Source organism: Lonchura striata, chromosome 2 (genome assembly GCF_046129695.1).
Source record: "Lonchura striata isolate bLonStr1 chromosome 2, bLonStr1.mat, whole genome shotgun sequence".
Lineage (NCBI taxonomy): Eukaryota > Metazoa > Chordata > Aves > Passeriformes > Estrildidae > Lonchura > Lonchura striata.
The window spans coordinates 106,282,608-106,302,000 of NC_134604.1; the positions used below are offsets into that span (position 1 = coordinate 106,282,608).

The window sequence follows — 19,393 nt, forward strand, 5'->3', positions numbered from 1 at the left end:
TGGTAGCTGGGAGCAGAAGGTGCTTCTGTTATTTTTAAAAAGGAGCATGGGTTGTATCTGATGGGTACATTTAAAGAGTGCACCTGCTGGATTCTTATTCTGTCCCTTTGTGGCTTCCAGCTGCCTTCTACACATCCAGTGCTCCGTGATTATCCAGCGATATTGCCTTCATCTGTAGCCTTTACAAACCCTTAGTCTTTACAAATCCTTAGTTTCCTATATGGAAGTCAGTTGAGTGTGTCAGAAACAAAACTCATTCACCAACACACACCCTGGAAACAAAAATATATTTAAATTTTGCATCAGCACACAAACATAACTCAGTATCAGGCTTCTCTCTCTGCCCATGAGACTCCGGTGTCTTCCTTTCACACAGCAGAATTGCAGCCTTGCCCTTAGCTGCCCTGCACAAGAGTGTACTCACATTTCAGGACTCGTCAAGCAGGAATATTATGAGATTGGAGTTTTATTGATTTAATTCGTTTCAGAAGCTTATAAATATTTTTTTTCAGCAAAAGCTAATACAATGTCTGTTACTCTGGAACTCTGTGCAGTATAAACAAACATCTTAATATCCATGTCAGCATCCAAGCTCTAATCTTTCCATCTAGAGTCCTAGATCTCTCTCAGCTGTCCCATTATCAACTGTAGCTGGGCCCAGTATGACTGCTACATGTACATGTATGTTTTCCTAATTACTATATAAATTATATATAAATTACTAGATTTTATGGAAGTGGTACTTCAATCATGGAGATAAAGATGGGCAAATGAGTGGCAGCCCTTTAAAGCTGGGAAGTGGCACAGGAGCATTGCTGGAATGATTTGTCCTGAGGGATCCCTAGAGGCTGGAGAAGTGGGCTGAGCTGACAGAGCTCTGCAAGGAGAAGCGCCAGGTCCCACCCCAGGAGGGTCAAACCCCTGCACTGGGACAGGCCAGGGACCAACCCTGGAAGCAGCTCTGCAGGACAGGTCCAGGGGCTCCTGGTGGACACCAAGTTGAACCCTTGTTTGCAGCGACTGGACAAAGAAGGCAAAGAGCACCTCCGGCTGGGCCAGGCAGGGGAGTGTTCCTTCACTCAGCCCTGCTCACACACACCTGTTGCCCACAGGAGCTGTGCATGTTCAGTGCCAGGTTGGATGGGGCTTTGAGCTACCTGGTCTAGTGGAAAATGTCCCTGCCCATGGCAGAGCAGCTGGAACTACATCATCTTCAAGATTTCTTCCAGCCCAAAGCATTGCATAAGTCTGTGATACCTGGAGTGCTGCATCCTGCTCTGGGATTGCCAGGATGAAACACAGACGTAACAGAGGGAGACCTGTGACAGGCCACAAAGATGGATGAGGTGTTAGAGCATTTGTCATGGGTGAGAAGTTGAGACATCTGGGCATGTTCAACTTGGAGAGAGCTCAGATATAAATTCCTGATGCAAGGACTGAAAGCCAGACCCTTCTCAGTGGTGCCCAGTGACAGAACAAGAGACAAAGGACACAGGTGAACACATTCAAACAAAATCTCAAAATCTCATTCAAACAAAAGAAAGCAATGTTTTACTCTGAGGGTGGTCACTTAAGGGAGCAGGTTGCTCAGAAGGGTGGAATCTCCATCCAACATACTCAAAACCTGATCTCACTGACCCTGCTCTGAGCAGAGGGTTGGCCAAGACAGAGGCGCCCTCCTGCCCTGGTCCATCTGTGGGGCTGGTCAGGTAGCCACAGCTCAACCCCAGCACAGGCTGAAGCCAGCTCAGAACAAAGGCCAGGGGAAAGTCCATGCTGCTTTATTTGGACAAAACCAGTTCAGTTTGTATGAACCAGCTGTCACACACTGTTGTATTTCAACATTCTTCAGCTGGCAATCTTACTGTGTTACCCTGTGTAGGTATTTGCTTTGGAAGAGTCAGCCTGACTGTGTGGGCTGGTTATCTTGCTTGATTTAGTCCTGAGAGACATTCTCTTAAGCAGTTGCAGTGGGAGTTTAAGTAAAATTACTCTTTTTCAGATTTCTGATTGCTTTAATCTAACACCCTATTTTTCATAGGGAATTACACCACCAAGTGGTTCAAAGGAGCCTAGAAAGCGAGCATGGGATAATGTGTTTCCAAATTGCAGTTAGCAAAACCTAAAAGTATGGGTTCCTTAAGTTTTTGTAATGGGAAGACATCAGTATGGGAGTAATTAATTTTTTTCTCTAGTTTTTTTTTTCCTCAGATCTATAGGCTGCTGGTCTAGGAGTTCCTTCTCTGACTATCCTTCAAAGTACATCCACTTCAGCTGGAGGTATCTCCCACAGTATTCCTTTTCAGTTCTTCAGGAGCACGCTGAGAACTGAGGCTCCAGCAGGTCTGGTTTCCTGATCTCCTGACACACTCCCTGGGTCTTGTGCAACTAGGAAACAGACAGGATGGCACTGGCCATCAGTTGCCACTGTCTAGAACAAGCTTTTCCCTCCCACCACTACAGCCAGTTGCAGTTGTATTCTGTTTGTTTTGGCAACAGGATGAGTTAGCATGCTCAACAGCATCCACAGTTCCTTTTCTACTTCATAAACAGCATCAGGAATGGGGGTCTATCACTTCAGCTACTTATTTTTGCTAAGCTTTCAGTCTTATCCTTCCCTCTTGCATGGGTTGTCTTGCAGATAGAGCCATTGCTAAAAATATTGTCACAGAACTTATTGTTTGATACAGATTCATGAACTCTTTGCCTTTAGCTTTTATGAGCACAGAAATCCCTTTGTAACTCACTCTGCAACACCAGGAGGTGAGAGGATTTATAACACAAATATTAATGTCCTTTCCTACGTGATGCTTCAGTATTAAAATCACTTTCTTCCACAAACACTAAAGTCGGGTGCTGCTTCAATATGAAAGATTACTTTAAAAACTATGTAAACTGCTTCAATCTCTATCAGCTTATAACTAGAATCTAACTCCAAGTCTTCTGTGGACAGCATTTTTGGGAAATGAATGTACCATTGCAGCTTGCCAACCTTGATTTCTCAAGGGCAATTGATTCTTCAGATGTACAATTCTGAAGAACTGACTCTTCAGCAGAAGAAAGTGCTTTAACAAAATAAAATGCTTTTAGAGATTTCACAGTAGAGATACTGGAGGCATAAGATATTTTCCATTTTTGGGGGATTTTTAAAGGAAAAAGAAGAAAAGGGGGGAATCTGTAACATGCAAGAATCATGTCACTGTGAAGCAAAATACAAGATGATAACTATAATATTGTTCTCAGCTAAACCTCAAGATGTATTTTTAAGTCTCTCCACCAGGAAATAGGTATGTATCACCAACACAAGCTATTTTTATGTGGACTCTAGTCCTCTAAAAAGTGCAGACCACTTCAAGTGCAACATGGTGCCTCTATCCTGTGACTCTAATACATGAACCTTAAATAAAACAAATTGCACCTTGTCTTGCTTTGGATTTCAGCTCACTGATGAATTTCCAGCTCAAGTCAGGGGCTGCTATACCCAGTGACACATTTTGGGCCATGCCAGCAATCATCACTTTGACTCTTACAGACTTTTTGTTTGATTTCTGATATTACACCAACAAAGTGTGAAGTACACACAAGGAAGGGTTTGTCAAACTTCAAAAGGTTAAGCAATGTTCAGCAATGCTAAGCACAATTCATGTTAATATAATTAATGATTAAATTAAATGAAATATAATTGTGCTGAAAGATTGTATTTGCTAATCTTGTAATGGGTTATTTGCTTATTCATGAGGATGTGAAATACTGAGTCACAATTGATGTGCAGATGAGCTATGCTGTATATTGGAATATGCAGGTAGGTTTTTATTATTCAGTGAGTGAGTAAGCACTTAGGAAAGGCAGAAAAAAACATACCTGAATTTTAGCAGTTCAGAACATAGTGTAACACAATAGTAGATAATATAACAATCAACAGGATGGTTAAAGGTCATTACAGTAGGATGACACTGGTTTACAGAATGTCCTTGATATATCTGAAATTGTTGGAAGAGTTCATTATAGCTTTGCTAAAGAAAGCCAATCAGTTATTCCCACTTGCTTTTCAAAATCTGTTGAAATTATCACAGCAGCATTTGGCACAGTGTTGTCAAAATGAAAATGTTGAAATCATAATTTAAATATTTGTGCAGAAGCATGAGTCACAGCTGTACTACCTTACAATAGAAACAAAGATAACATCAGCATGCGGGCAGCTCACACATTGTAGACCAGCACTGCCAAACTAGTTTGCACTAAACATGTGGTACTAAACACTTATGAGGAAACACGGTGAGGTGTTTCATAATAAAATTTAAAAAAAAAAAAAAAAGTGGTGTGGTAATTCTTGTTTACAGATAGTCCCTTAAGATTGTTCACATTATAAATTTCCACTAAAAGTCAGGAAGTTCCAGCACCAAGGTTACACACAGACCTATCAGTCCACATCCACTGAAGTATAATTAGTAATTTCTCTCAATGGATATTTCATTTGGACACTGCCTAGACTTTGAAATGACTGATGTTCCATAATGGAGAAAATGGATTTAAGTAATATCAATGGATCTCTTGCTTCTCTTTTATTTTGAAGTTGGAAGTTTTTTAGAGCATAAGAGATGGGACTGAAATGACACTGAGCCACGACCTTTGCAGACACACCCCTAAGGTACCTCTCTCTGAGTCTCTTCTGGCACTGAAAACAGCACAGATGTTCAGAAGGCTGCTAGCAGTTGTTGGTTTGTTCTTTTGGGTTTGCTTATCGAGTCCATCACTCTGTCTGGACTTGGTGTCAGTAAAAGCATTCCTGTTTCAGAGCAGGAACAAGGAGCTGGAGTTTCTCCATCTCTCCCCACCCTGCTGCTACATTGACATAACGTGGCAGTCTTAGGGCATATGAATCACATACAGATGTCAGGTTACATCCTACTTCCAAAGTACATTCTCAGACCGTGTTCTCCTTTTTCCACCTTTATCATGTATCCCTTCTCTTGCTTGTAGCTTCTTGTGTAGCTCCAGCCCAATAGAAAGAGGGATGAGCTAAACAAGAGTTCTGCCAAAGTCCACACATTGAGTGTTTGCTGGGGTTCAGGGTAGTATCTTATGGGGTTTTTGACAGGTCTGGCTTACATAATGTCAAAAACAGAGTACTGCTTCTGGAAAACAGCACTGGGGAGCAAAAAAAGTGTTTGACACACTGCATTTGTATAAATTCAAACACTCCTCTCTTTCCCAGGCTCAGTGCTGAAGCCAGGCCCCCACAGTAGCCCCTGGCCAGCAGAGCTGTGCTGCCCATGGCCAGAAGGATGCTCTGCTGGGTTGCTGACCCCACACAGCATGGCACTGCTGTGCTCTCGCTGGCTTTGTGGGCATTGGGGTGGGCACTGATCTAAAACCTCTGTATCATCACCACAAAATTGCTCTACTGCTGTCTTGTTTCTCTGCATTTAGAAAGGCTTTTGCAGAGCTGCCCTTGGCATCTTGGGCCTTAACTAAACCAGGCTGTTATCAGAGCAATTTCAACAGCTGATTTTTCAGGGCAAGTCACATAATGCTTCTAATTTAAATGAATAAAGACAAATAGAGTCTATTCAAAACTAATCTTTCTTCAGTGAAGACAAACTTGCAAATCGTGCAAGAAAATAATTAATGCTGAGAGTTTACAAAAGCCGCCAGTGACAGAGTCCCTTCATTTTGGGTGTGTGCACAGGTGAGATCAATCAAGTCCTCAGTCCCCTGTGTCCTTACATTCAGCTTGAGTAGCATCCCACATGGTGGAAATATTCCAAAGAACAAAAAAATAGATTTGTCACCACTGTCATTTTTTTATCAGAGCAGATGTTAAGGAAATCTGGTCCTGACTTAAATATGAAAATACTGTTTGATCAGTCAGATAACTACATTCCTGGCCCCATGTGTGGGACTTATCATTTAGCAATCCATATTTCCTACACAGAAGTCATTAGCATAGATATTTATTATGTTATTATGTTCATTTTCAACAAACCTATATTTGCTTTGCTTCTTTGACATTTTCATCATTTGCTAATGCCACCTTGGGTTAACATTCAGTTAATGACACAAGTGACCTGAAATAGTAAATAGTTGTGCAATTTATAAACTGCAATATAAACAAAACAAAACAAATTATGTCCACATGGTTATGGAAAGTTCTGCTTTGAATCTGAAGCTTTTGATTGATTAAAAGTTTAAAATACAAATAGTATTTTCTGAACAGAGGAGCTTTCTTAATCACATTTTGCCTTTGCTGAAAAGTACCATCTGTTTATAATTTAAGAAAAGACACTTGTTGACTGTGTTAATTTCTCAAGAAAGCTCAATTCACTTGTAATTAAGGGTGCTCACTTGGCAGTTTGGTGAACAGAAGTCCTTTGTTTATTCACAAAGCCAGCCATGTGCAGGCAGCACACTAAGTCTTGCTCTCTTACCCTTGTGCATCACATACCCAAGCAGATTCTTGCTGCCAATTAAATCTGGGCCATCTTTTTGGGCAGAGGATGTGTGCTGAGAACACAGTTTGTCCCTCTGTAGGTCCTTTTGGATGGATCCAGAGGAGTGTTTGACCCCATTGTCAGTGGGTGGGCAAACACCTCTGGCTTTGTGTCAGTACCCTGTGGCTGGATCTGGCAGGCAACAGCCTGGCATCATCCTGGATCCCATCCCATCATTTCTCTTCTCCTCGTTCACTGACTGTTCTGGGATGGTCACACTCTGTTAAATGACTCAAAATAAGACTAACAGCAGTGGGGCCAGAGCTGGCCCTAAACTCTTGCCCAGTGTGCACCACAAGCTGATGCTTTGGGAGGACTTCAGCGTTCTTTGAGGAATGATTTTGGACCTTCAAAGGCTCTGGGCTTGCAATAGGACTGAATAATTCACCTGGGGTCACACCAGGATTCTTTTGCTCAGGCCTGTCACTCTCAAACAAAAGGACATAAACAGAAGGTGTAGTCTGATCAAAGACCAAGTCCTTAGCCAGGATGGCAGCCACAGGCAGCTCCCACTCAGCCATTCTCATCACATCAGCTTTGCCCAGGTGATATTTAGAAACCTGCCAGGGTCTTTGATAAAAATAGAGACCGTTTAAAAATCCAGAGTACTGCAATTACTTGGGTTTATCAAATTTATCAAATAAATTGTATAAAGGAAGTGGACTTAAAGCACTACAAAAGCTTTAATTAAAATTTATGTCAGTGTGTAAAAATAAACCACCAACTTTTATAATTAAATCTTGGCAAAAGGATTTTAATGCAAATGCCACAGCACAAATTGCATTAACTGTGTAAAGCTACTCAATATGGCTTTCTCTGCTGCTTTGCTGATAGAGTAGGAGAAGGATGAAAACACCATTCCAAAACCTCTCTGCACAGGAGTGGTGGATATTAGTCACTTCAAATTCTTTCCTGTTTGATAGAAGGCATTAGTTTAACTTTCAGAGGGAGGAAAGTAATATTCTCAGTGGTGAAAAACAGCTGGGTATCATTAATGGCTTGAAAGTGGAGGTGGTGCTTTCAGCACTTCCATTTCACTTCCTCCTCCCTTCTGCCTCCTTTTCAGAACCATAGCTTTATTTGCCCTGTTCTCACTTAAATGACTCCCAATTATAGCTTTCTGGCAAAATGAAGCTGGATTTTTGGAGGTTTCCTTCTATGTCTTGTCAAGCAAGGCACTGGCACATAATATTCAACAGATTTGCTTTTCCTCTGGGTTGTTTCTTTTGTTGTCTGATCCAATGCTATCTGGATATTACTGCACAGTAATTATTGCATCCTATTACATTACATATAATATCCTATATTAAAGATTAACTTCCCTGTTCTCCCATACTCCTCCCTCCACCTGATCCTGATACATGCTTTTCTCCTGATTACTGCTCATTCCTTTGGCAATTGGAGACCCTGCTGCCCTTTGTTTTGTGCACAAGGAAAAGCCCTGGTGGTGCTCCTGGATGATCAATAACTGAGTCACAGCCTGTGGCATTGAATTATTTGCAGCTGTGCCCCAGGCAGGTTTCAGTGCTGCAGCTGTGTGGGGGTGGATGTTCCTCAGCAGCTCCCCTGGTGCTGCCAGCTTTAATTGGTGAGGGAAGTCGTGAGGTCTCACACTGCCCCAGGGATGGAGCAGTCACCAAATGAGGTCGGTGCACATCCCAGGGAGCACAGGCAGGATAAAGGGTTTATTCCTTTCCTCCGGGGGACTACACCTGGTTTCTCAGCCACTGAGGTTTTGCTTTCCTCCTTTCTCCTTCCCCAGGGATCACTTTTCCACTTAAGAGGATTACCCTTGTTAACTTTAATTATTTTAATACGAGTTTCTCAGTGCTTAGAGTTCTGGATTAATGGTATCAGTTGCAGGTATAGTTGTGTATATGCATATATTTTAAAGTTTCTCCTTTTCACCTCTTTTCATTCTTCAAGGCAAAGACAAATATATTTTTCAAATCGTGTAGTGTTTGTGTTGTTGGACTTGGCAGCATGTTTATGTCCTCTAATTGGACTTTGGAAGACGGCTCTTAGATAGAAGGTTTGTTTGGTATCAAGGGATTATCTTCTCTTTATGTAACTTTTCTTTTTCTCTGGGATGTAGTGTATGTCAGGATTATTCTACTTGAAGTTTATTATTTTTCCATTGCCTTCCTTTGTGAAATGTTGAAAGAAAATCTTACAGTTATAGTGCTTCATACAGTTGTAATATGTCAAATAGGTGATTTTTATTTTTGACTCCCTTATAAAATTAAATGGCATTTTTTGCTTTTTAGTATTTTATTTATAATGATGAATCACTGAAAAATTGCAGTTTGATTATTTTTTCTGATGGGGGCACAGGAAAGTGAATACAGCACTTCTTTATTAGAATGCAAGGAGTTCACAAATTATTCTAAAATCAAAATGTGAGTAGGTGGATGAATACATAAACTCCTGGCAATTGTTTTGCTTTCCAGACTGCATGGTGGGACTTGTATTATTTATATTCTGTCACAGATCTATTACCTAGTAACTGTGATGAGCCATCAGCTGCAGATTAAGTTTTGAGCCAGTGTGCTTTTCCTTGCATGATCACTTTGGTTTCAAAATAACCTTCATTCTCTTCCTGCTGCTCCTGGGGCTAATGAGCAAAGCTTGTCTAAAATATCCCAAATGCAGTTAAAAGCCCAGAATTTAATTGCTGGTTAGAAAAAATTTTTGCTGAGAATATTTCTATTCCAAGTCCTGCACAGTCATTCAGAATCACCCGAGTAATGTCTACAAAACTCCTTTGGGATAAATATTTTATAGTGGGGCTGTTGATTGAATCTCTAAATGTCTTTGGGGTTTGCTCAGGTCTTCTTTGCTCATGAGCAACAAAATTTATATCTGAAAAACTTCTTTGTTCATTTTCAAACACTGAAACTTCACTAGAGAAAGCAGGGATAGGTGAGGAAGTTTTGGGGATGTGGACGTGCCAGGGTTCTGACTGGGCCATGAGTAGATCTAATGCAAAGTTTACCCCAGTAGTTACCAACACTATGAATTGGGATCAAGACAGGGTGTTTTCTCCTCATTTTCCTCAGCAGTAAGAGCACTTTGGCAGTGCCCAAGAACATATTTTTTCTCCTTCCCATAACTAAATGTGCTGGTTCAAAAGTAAACCAGCGGGAGACATGGACCCCACACAAATACCTTGAGAGCGATTTCAGAGCAGCGTTACAATAAATGCAATGATACAGAAAAGCTGCCTCAAACCCACAGAGTCAGAGTACAGCCTGGCACCCTGCTGGGCAGGGTGAGGGGGTGGTCACAACCCAGTTAAGCAGCCTTGGTGAAAGCAGTGGTCCTGTAGGAGGACTGGTCCTCCTGTGGAGGTTTGGGTCCTCCTCTGGATCTGTCCAGTGGTGGCTGTTCCAAGTCCCCAAAGCACCCGGATTATACCTGGTCAGATCTGGGCAGGAAGGCTCAGTGCCTGCTGCTGGGCAGGGAATGTCACAATGGAACGTGTCTGTGACTTCAGTCATGTGCTGGAGATTAAATCTTGATCTGTGCTGCCTCTCCTGGATCTGCCCTGGTGCCATCTCAGGCTCTTGCTGCAATGCCTCTCCTGGCACAGTGAGGGGCTCTTCTCCTTGGAGAGCAGCTGTGCCTTCCTGCAGACCTGCTCCAGCCCCACCTGCACTGCCCCACTGCAGATCTGCTTGTCCACGTCTCTCTGCCCCCTCCTGCAGTGATCTGGAGATGGGATTCGTTCCAGCTTTTCATCTTTCTCTTCCTGACTCGATTCTGCATCATGCCTGTCTTCTTCTAGAGCACTAACTTGAGGCTGGAGCTGCTCAGCTCCTTCCAGAACGTGCCATTTCTGCAGTCAAGGCAGATGACATTGCATACACGTTCTGCATGGAGCAGCTCATCACTAAATTCATCCCTGTGCATCTGCTCACATCCCCCTGTTCTGGTGTTTTATTCTCCAACTGTTCAGTGGTTCCAGGAACCTGCAGCCATCGATGGCAGTGCCTGCCAGCCTCATGGACACCTCTCCAAGCATTTGGACATACTTGAAGTCCTCATTCTTTAGGAACTCCACAGTGATGCCCTTCTCTGGCTGGACCTGCAGCACCTTCAGCATCAGGCACAAGATGGGTTTAATGGGTTTAATGCTCCCTCCATAGACACCCCCTTGTACTTGAGCTCCATGGCCTTGTCCAGCACCAGAACTCTCCTCCCTCCAGTGCTTGGGCTTGTGGATGTAGCTGCAGATTATCTCCTCCAGGTCCTGCAGGCTGGTGCTGTGGATTTCTGTGTGTCCTTCACTGTGGGGTTGGCATGGTGGGTGCTGGACAGTCCTGCTCACATCACAGCAGCTCCAACTCGGCTCTCCTTCCTTCCTCCTCCTCCTGCTCAGTCCCTGTGCTGGCCTTGGCTTCCCTCCTCAGAACAGGGGTGACTACTGCTGCCTTCAGCTGTCCTGGCTCAGTGATGGATTGTGTGGATGTGGTACCTGTTGCTTTTTTCTCCTTTTCCCTCTGGCTTGGCTGGTTTGAAAGTAAAGCAGCAGGAGAAATGGTGGTCAGGGTGGTGGCTGCAATGGCTGCAGTCCTGTCAAAAGCAGTGGTGCTCTTGGGGAAGGTCTGGTCCCCCTCTGGATCTGTCCAGCTGCTCCAAATCCCCAAAGTGCCCGGATTACAAATGTTCCCATTCAGGCAGGAAGGTTCAGTACCTCCCCCGGGGCAGGAAATTTCACAGTGGAATGATGTAATCCTGTGGGTTACAGGATATTTTGGGGACTCCCTGATGGGTTACAGCTGCCCACTGGGGCCATTGGCAGAGAGAAGCCCCTTGGGCTGGGCGTAGCTGAATCAACTTGTGAGGACAAAGAAACGCTGCCCTGCCCAGGGTTTGCCCCTTTCCCTTTTCACACCCTGCTGCAGCCTGGCTGTGCCCTGGGCAGCTGCTGAAAGCCACCCCTGGGATCCATCAGGGATAATGCAGCAGGGCAGAGCATGGTTGGGTTACACCAGAGAAAGTGCAGAGAGTGGAAGGAGAAGTGGTAAAACCAATCTAGAGGAGGTTTTAGTAGCTCTGTTCCCAGGAAATCCCTGCAGTGGCCACGGGCACAAGTGTCCCTGCTGAGGGTGTGTGTACATCCCTTTCCACCCTTGCTTCAGGTGTCTTGGCAAAGTAGAGTTGAGGGCTGCTGCTGGAGGATGATGATGGTCTGTGCCTGAAATGAAGAAGAAGCTGTCAATCCCTCACCCCAGTCACCTTTTCTGCCTGGCATGGACCTCCCACAACAGTGGTGCACACAGGATTCTCCCTGCTCCTGCCCAAGCATGAGCCTCAAACAATGCTACAAATTCTGCATTTACTGGACAATGGTTCTAGTCTGATAGGATCTTTTCTTTGATCAGGGAAAAATTTTATGTTGTGTTCTTAGTAAATGCAATTCAGGAAGAGTTTTACTTTGATTTTAAGAGGAAGAAAGTTATTAGATTTTCAGCCTGGAGAAGAAAAGGATCAGGGAGACTTCAGTGTGGCATCCCAGTATCTTAAGTGGACTTATGAAAAGGAGGGGGAGGAACTTTTTATAGGGGGACAGAGCAACAGGACAAAGGGCAATGGTTTTAAAGTGAAAAAAGGCAGGTTTAGAGCAGATGGTAGGGAGAAATTGTTCACTGTGAGGGTGGTGAGGCACTGGCACAGGTTACACAAAGGAGCTGTGGGTGCCACATCCCTGGAAGTGTCCAAGGCCAGGCTGGGTGGGGCTCTGAGCAGCTCGGGATCGTGAGTGGCATCTCTGCCCAGGGCAGGGGAGCTGGAAGTGGATGAACTTTAAGGCCCTTTCCAGCCTAAACCATTTAATGATTCCATGACTTTAAATTCTACAAGAGACATCAAAGATTTCCTGTCCATTTATAAACCCCTTTCCTCCAGCACTGAAGTATTGATGCATCTTTTCTATGGAATGAAGTTGGAGTTTAAAGCAAAAATCTGTTTGTTGGTATCTGCTACTGCATCTCTATCTGAAATTTGATTTTGCAACTAAACTAAACTATTGATGCCATTTGATAGCTTAAGAACCTCATTAAACAGCCTATAAAGGACTAGTTTATTATTATTTATAATTTAATCATGCTTTAAGAGAAATAACTATCTGTAAATCGAAAGATGTCTAGTTCATTACTTTTGTTGTATTTCACCTTGTGCTTTTCTAATCTTTTAGCTGAAGGACAGGAAATGATTTTAGTTTTCCCTGACAGTGCATTTTTTCTTTAAGGACAAGTAAATGAAAGAAAAAATAATAATACCCAGGACAAAGTGCTGGATGTAATAGCTCTGATCCAGGGAAATATCTTCATGCAGAAAAGGATTTTAAGTGTATTTTAACATTATCATCAGCTTCAGTAAGAAAGAAGTAGATGTGTGTTTCCAGAATAAAAAAACAGCTTAGAACAATTGGCATGCTTAGTCCTTCTCCCCAGGAGGGACAGGAGATCTGAGTTCCTTGAAGAATGAGAACAATGAATATGCAGATCAAGTGCAGCAGCCTCTTCAGTCCTTTCGGGAGACCAGGTAAAAATAGACAGATCAAATAGAAGTAGGGGAAATCTCAGTGTGTATCTCACTTTGCTGGCTCTTTGAAATACACAGGGTCTGAAGCAAAGTGAAACCAGTAAATGTAAGGACAGGATGGCAAAACTGGAGTAAGAAATTTTCAGGGAAAAAAGAAAAAGGAGTTTGCAAAAGTAATAAATGTTTCATTACCTTAAATTCTGAAAGGATTTTAATCAATAATGGGAAAGGTACCAAAAATTTCTGTATCTCAGTATTGATTTTTATGCTATATTTATCCTTTGAAAGGCACAAGCAGGTCACTACTGAATCAGATAGAAGTGTCCTGAAAAGCTGAGGACTTTTATCACCCTCAAAAGCTAAATATTTGTCACTCAAGATCACAGTGAACATTTATTTTTGGAAAACCATTAATTCCTCGTAGTATGTAAGGGAGAACAGTCCCGGCTGTCAGACAACAAGCCTGATGTTTCTTTTGCTGTCTGTGGGGGTTCATACACCATCCTTTCTGTTTGAAAAGAAGATTATTTTTCTAGCCTAACAAATATTTATTAATTTACTTTGGCTTTTCAGTTAATTATTACCCAGCATTGCACCATTTGCAGATTTGTGACCCTCTTTATTACAATTTTATGTAAAACCCATGGCATTTACATGTTGGACTTTGTATAAATAAACTCTGGACTAACCAGAAGCTCTGTAAAAGAAAACAAATACCACCCCAAAGGTTAAAAATCTCCCCCTCCCCTGAGGAACCTTGCCAAGCTCTGCATTTGTGTGAGGGTTTTCAGGGCTTGGATGTTCACTGCTGATTTCCCACATGGATCCTCTGCCAAAGGACAATGTGCACCCCTGTTGCAGCAGCAGTAGCCAAAATGCCCGTTGTGCAATATTTATTTTACAACTTCTCTTTATTAACTTGCCAGCCAGCCTTCTGTTTAATTACAGTTTAAACTTAAGTGCTTGAAAAAAAACAAACAACTCTACTCCTTTTTCAGAATCTCATTTCAGTGCCCTCTCTGCTTTATCAGTACTTTTTCTTAGCCCTTTTTTTTTTCTTCTATTGCTTCATGAGGTAGACAATATTTTATTTGAATATTAAACATGCATAGGACATAAAGAACAAGGAAATCTCCAAGTTAAGCCTTCTATCTCGATATGCTTTACAACTTCATTTCAGTTTTTCCTCTAATAGCCTACCAAGATGATGATAAACTGCTCCAGATAACCCTTTTTCCTCAACAGAGATAAAAAGATTGTGTTGGGGTAAAAAAAGGGGATTTGTTAGGTAATGATAAATTAACACCATGACAGTTCATAATAAATTTCCTGGGAAAGCTGACTCTGAATGAAGGGGAATGTGCTGAGAAGGGCTGAGCAGCACCACAGTGGGTCAGAGCCCAGCTCTGCTTGGCTGCACCTGGCGAGGCACCAGCAAACAGCTGCACCTGGATCCTGTGAGTAAAGCAAGACTAAACTGGTTAAATTAATTCTGTGTTGTTTTGGGGAGTTGTGAAGATCAGAAAAAAAAAAAAAAACAAAATAAACCCCCAATGCCCCAAAACCCCTGCCCCCATTGGTTCTTCTGTTTTGCTGGTAAAAGATGATTGGGATGTTAAAAATAGCATGGTGTCTATAATTTATTCAGTTGTTTTTATTTCAAGTTTTTGTGCCCCAGTTAATAGATATGGTATTCAGGCTTTCTTTGAAAAAATAATATCAAACTTTCTCCGCAGATAGGGATTATTTGACAAGGGCTTTGTGCTGAGAGTCTGCCTTAATAATTCTGTGAGCTGCAATAAAAGAGAGTTACAGTGAACCTGAAACTCAATCCCAGCATCTTTTATATCATTCCAGTGTCTAATGTGTGTAATTTACATAGAATCTGCTCTGAAGACTTTTTCCTCTTTGTGAAAAAATGCTTCTTTTGCTCTTTTAATCAGACTACTGCTTCCTCTTGTATTATTGACAGGTTTTGCCAGGTAAAGTGGGGAAAATTTGAGTTGCACAGTTTCATTTCTTCTCAGTTTTGAAAGATGTGATTATTTCTGCTGATTTTTTTTTTTTCTAAAGATTATAGGTCTTCAGGTAGAGAGCTTTAAACAGTAATTTTTCCTGTCAGGATGAAAGGGGGAATAAATGGACTTGTAGGTATTTGCTATTTACATTGATGACATTCAGCCTTGGTCTAAGTGTCTTGTCAAAGTATTTACAAGATAAAATAACCTCTGTGTTTTGGCACCAAATTTTGCTGCCTTTCTTAATGTACACAGTCGAAGCTGTCAAAACAAGTAACAAATAGAATGAAAAGGAAGCACTGAAATCTGTAGAAGATGTAGACAAAAAACTCTTTTTCTTATTGAAAAGAGATCTGAACACATGAACCAAAGAGACTTTTTTGATTAATGCTCTTCCCTGAATTTCTGTTATTGAAAAGGTGCTTCAGTGCTGAAAATCAGAACTTGCATTAAGATTAGAGTTGATTTATTCCATATTTTCCTGCTAAGTAAAATTGGCTTCTATAAATAAACAGACCTGTGTGTTCCAGGCTAACCCTTTTACTCTGTGTTGTAATCTCTGTAAATGCTGCAGTTCAGATATTCCAGGAATGCACACAGAACATTGACTGCTGGTCACTGTGCTCCTTGCATTCTCATAAATATTCCTGTAAAGAGCCTTAGGAGTTGTCACACATCCAAATCTGCACTAGGCAGCTCTCACTAAATGTTTTGCTTGTGTTCTAAGTTTTTTTCAGGCAGAACTACATGTATATCCTAAATTCAGATATCTTCAGCTAACATTAGACAAAATACTATTAAAACCTGTGAGGTTGTTGTTTTATTTACCCCAAGATTCTAATTTAGGACAGCAATACAGAGGGCATGCCTGTGACAAACTGGATTCCTGCAGAAGTTTTGGAGGGAGGCAGATTTTTTTATTTCCCTTTGTAGCTTGGTTTTGAAACCTTCTCATTGTACCTTACCCTAAGAATTGTAATGAAATCAATTTTGTGCAGGAGGCTCTGTTCCAGTGTGAAAAATGCCACTGCATTGCAGGCTTGGTACTGAAGACATGATTTCTTGTGAGCATAGAATCATGCACTAATGAAGTAATAGTTCAATTGGGGCTGCTCTACACAGGCTCAGTCCCAGCAACTTCACAGCTGGTTTTGGCTGAGTTGATGCATATCCAGTATGGGGGATAACTCAATTTGAATGAAGGAAAACATCTTTTGCCTTGCTCTTCTGTATTTATTAAGACTTTCAATTTACCTATTTTATGGAATATGGTAATGAAAAGTGGTAATAGCCAGCTAGGCATATTTTATCTGTCCACAGAGAGGGTCATATTTTCTTCTACCTCAGTATATTAATAATGGCAATTTGTTTGTTTCTAGTTTTGATGTAGGAAAGGATGTTTTCCTTTATTCTCAAGGCTTGTAGTATAATGAACCTTTCCTTTAACCAGTTAACATATGTACGTCATAAGGAACTGGACTTGGATGACCTTTGTAGGTCCTTTCCAACTCAGGATATTCTATGATTCTGTAATTCTATAAAATAGTTAATTCACATTATATTGGCATTTGTTGAAGTGGATTTTTCTAAGAGCACCTAGAAGCTGATGTAGGTGCTTTTAACCGTGAACTATGACTTGTTCCCAGCTGCCCAATAGCTTGTACTGAGATGAAGATTGTAGAGTATTCATTTTGGAGCACAGGACTGAGCAGGAAAGCAGCGATGGGGTTTTCTGGCAGGGGTCCCAGTGCCATGGCTGGGTCACACCGGGGTGTGACAGGTTTGGGCTCAGCTCCTGCTGAGTGACACTGGGCCAGTGTCACTGTGTCCTGTGTTCTCCCCTTCCAGGGAACAGCAGCACCACTCTGCTGCTGGCAGAGGATATTGTGGGAATGCATTGGCTTCAATGCTGTCCTCTTGGAATCAGCTGCTGAACTGCTCAAAAATAGCCTCCTTCCCTTGTTTTGCCAGGAAAGTACTGCATTATCCCAGCTCAGGATTAATGGAGCTGTTTGATGAGTCTGCTTGGGAGAGAGGGAAAGAAAAGCTTTCCAGGCACTCCTTTGGCTTATCCAGCTTTAACAAGTGACACAGCAGCAGCCTGACCTCCAGAGAAGGGTGCTCAGCATGTTTGTACTTGGTAATTTACTGCCGCTAGCAAAGGACTGATGATATCAGCAGGTTTGCTCAGCTCAGAGGCTGTGCATGTAGATCTTCATGAAACTCAGTAAAACTGACCACTAAGCCCCTGGAAATACATCGCCCTGAGAGCCCCATACCTACACAGACAGTGCCTGTCCCTGAATCGAAATTTATTCCAGGACATGATCAAGGTGCACTTTGTCATAGTCCAGAAATTTACCCTTGTATTATGGGTTTTGCCAGGATTTGGAATGGAAAGCTCTGGCTGAGGGGCAGCCTTGGTGTTACAAGCCAATATTGGTAACTGCTTCAGCAGTGGCTGGGTGAGGTTCACACATTAATGCCCACTGCAGTCTCAGACCTTGAGAACACAAACTATATACACATTATAAGCACCAGAAGTCAATTCCCAGAAGGGAAAATGTTAGTTTCTCTGCAGTTAGAACTGAACAAGAAGTTAAGAAGCTCAGTTGCTGTATCCTCCTTTCCCTGACTTTCAGGCTCTTACACAAACATTGCAATGATCAGGTTTCTTTACCAGTTTTACCCTTTACCAATTTTTCCAGGCCATTTTGGCTTATTTGGATGCAGGATCAAGTGTTTGGGCAGAAGGAGAAGTGCTGATTGCTTTTAGACACCTTCAGAAGCCGGGGGATGCTGCAGAGCAAGATTGTATGAGTTCATCTCTGGGGTTTTAATTCCTTTAAATTACTTTTTCCAGGTAAATCTCTGGCTACCTGCAAGCTCTTCCAAATTCAAGAAATCTTTTACTGATAGTTCTTAGGTCCTGCAGCTCACTGTGGACACTGACATGTCAGTGGAAATGGTTCAAAACTGCACTAGGGGAGATTTAGACTGGATATTAGGAAGCATTTCCTTACTGAAAGGGTTGTCAAAACCTGGACCAGGCTTCCTGGAGATGTGGTGGATGCCCCAGGGCTGTCAGTGTTTCACACTTTGGACAATGCCCAAAACAATGTGATTTATCCTGCTCAGCTCTCAGGTGCTCAATTCAGTGTATGCAAGTGATCAGCCCCCCTGGGACCAGCTCCAAGCTATCATTAAAGTAGATTATTTGTGTACACACAACTCAATTCCCAAACATCCTGCTAGCAGGGCAGGTAAAGATCAGGTAAAACTATCAATATCTTTTTATCAGATGAAAAGAAACCCAAAACATATATGAGCACCTATCTTGTGGTTCATGTCATGGATACTCCCTTTGTAAGAACTTTTCTTTGTTAAATTCAGTGATTCAACTCCAGCGGAACAGCACCACAGCAATTGCAAAACTCTGTATATTGGAAAGTGAGAAACAAAAGAAAAAATTACCTTGGAGACGCCTGTGCATCACACCAATGTAAATTGAGACCAACTCATATTGTTTTTTCTTTCAAAATCTGTCAGGGATGATAAAACTGATGGATGCAGAGCAGGTTTTAACTGCTCCCATGGCCACAGAGCTGGAGATCTTGCCAACTGCTCCTCCCATTTCTCCTCCTGGGAGGAACAGGGCACTGTTTCACTGCTCAAGTAATACTCTTGTTCTCTGTAGGAAATGTCTGAAATCTTAGAAAAGGGCTTTGGGATTAACCTGTCAGAAATCCTGAACTACTGCAGTGTGGGAATAAATGTGACTTGAAGACTAAGAAGTTTGTCTTGAAGGAGTTTTAGATGTTACCAACATCTTGTCCTGTCAAAGTTGATGAGCAAAACCAAATCATATAGATTTAATGCTACTAGTGCACCTTTCAGAATTAGTGCAGCACATCTGGCAGCCTTACCTTAAAAAAAAAAAAAAAAAAAAAAAAGTAAAATTAAAAAAGCAATAGGGTTTTCAGTGAAGGTGTGACATTTAGGGCCTTAATATAGATTATATCTCTGTACAGCACATGTGTAGCTTAATCTGCTGCAGACTTTTCATTCTTGATATCTTAAATGGTGATAAGATAAATGGTGGCAATCTGAACATACCACCTGGTAGAATGTTTATGTTGGTGCATTCCTGAGAATCATCCCTGAGCTAATGAACTCCATTGTGCTGTGCATCCCCTCAAGTGGAAAAGAGGAAATCAAAGAGAAAACTAGGCTGTTTAATCACTATTTATTTATTACAAAATAATATTGAAAGCATAATTTACATTTTATCCGACCTTTTTCATGGCTTTTGGGAAGAGGGCAATAAGGGCATAA

The 19,393-nt window shown here is 41.9% G+C and overlaps 1 pseudogene; it reads right to left on the reverse strand.

Annotated features, from left to right (window-relative positions):
- Nucleotides 1-9,869: 9,869 nt before the first annotated feature.
- LOC110483275 (pre-mRNA-splicing factor 38A pseudogene) lies at nucleotides 9,870-18,551 on the reverse strand (annotated as a pseudogene).
- Nucleotides 18,552-19,393: the final 842 nt, after the last annotated feature.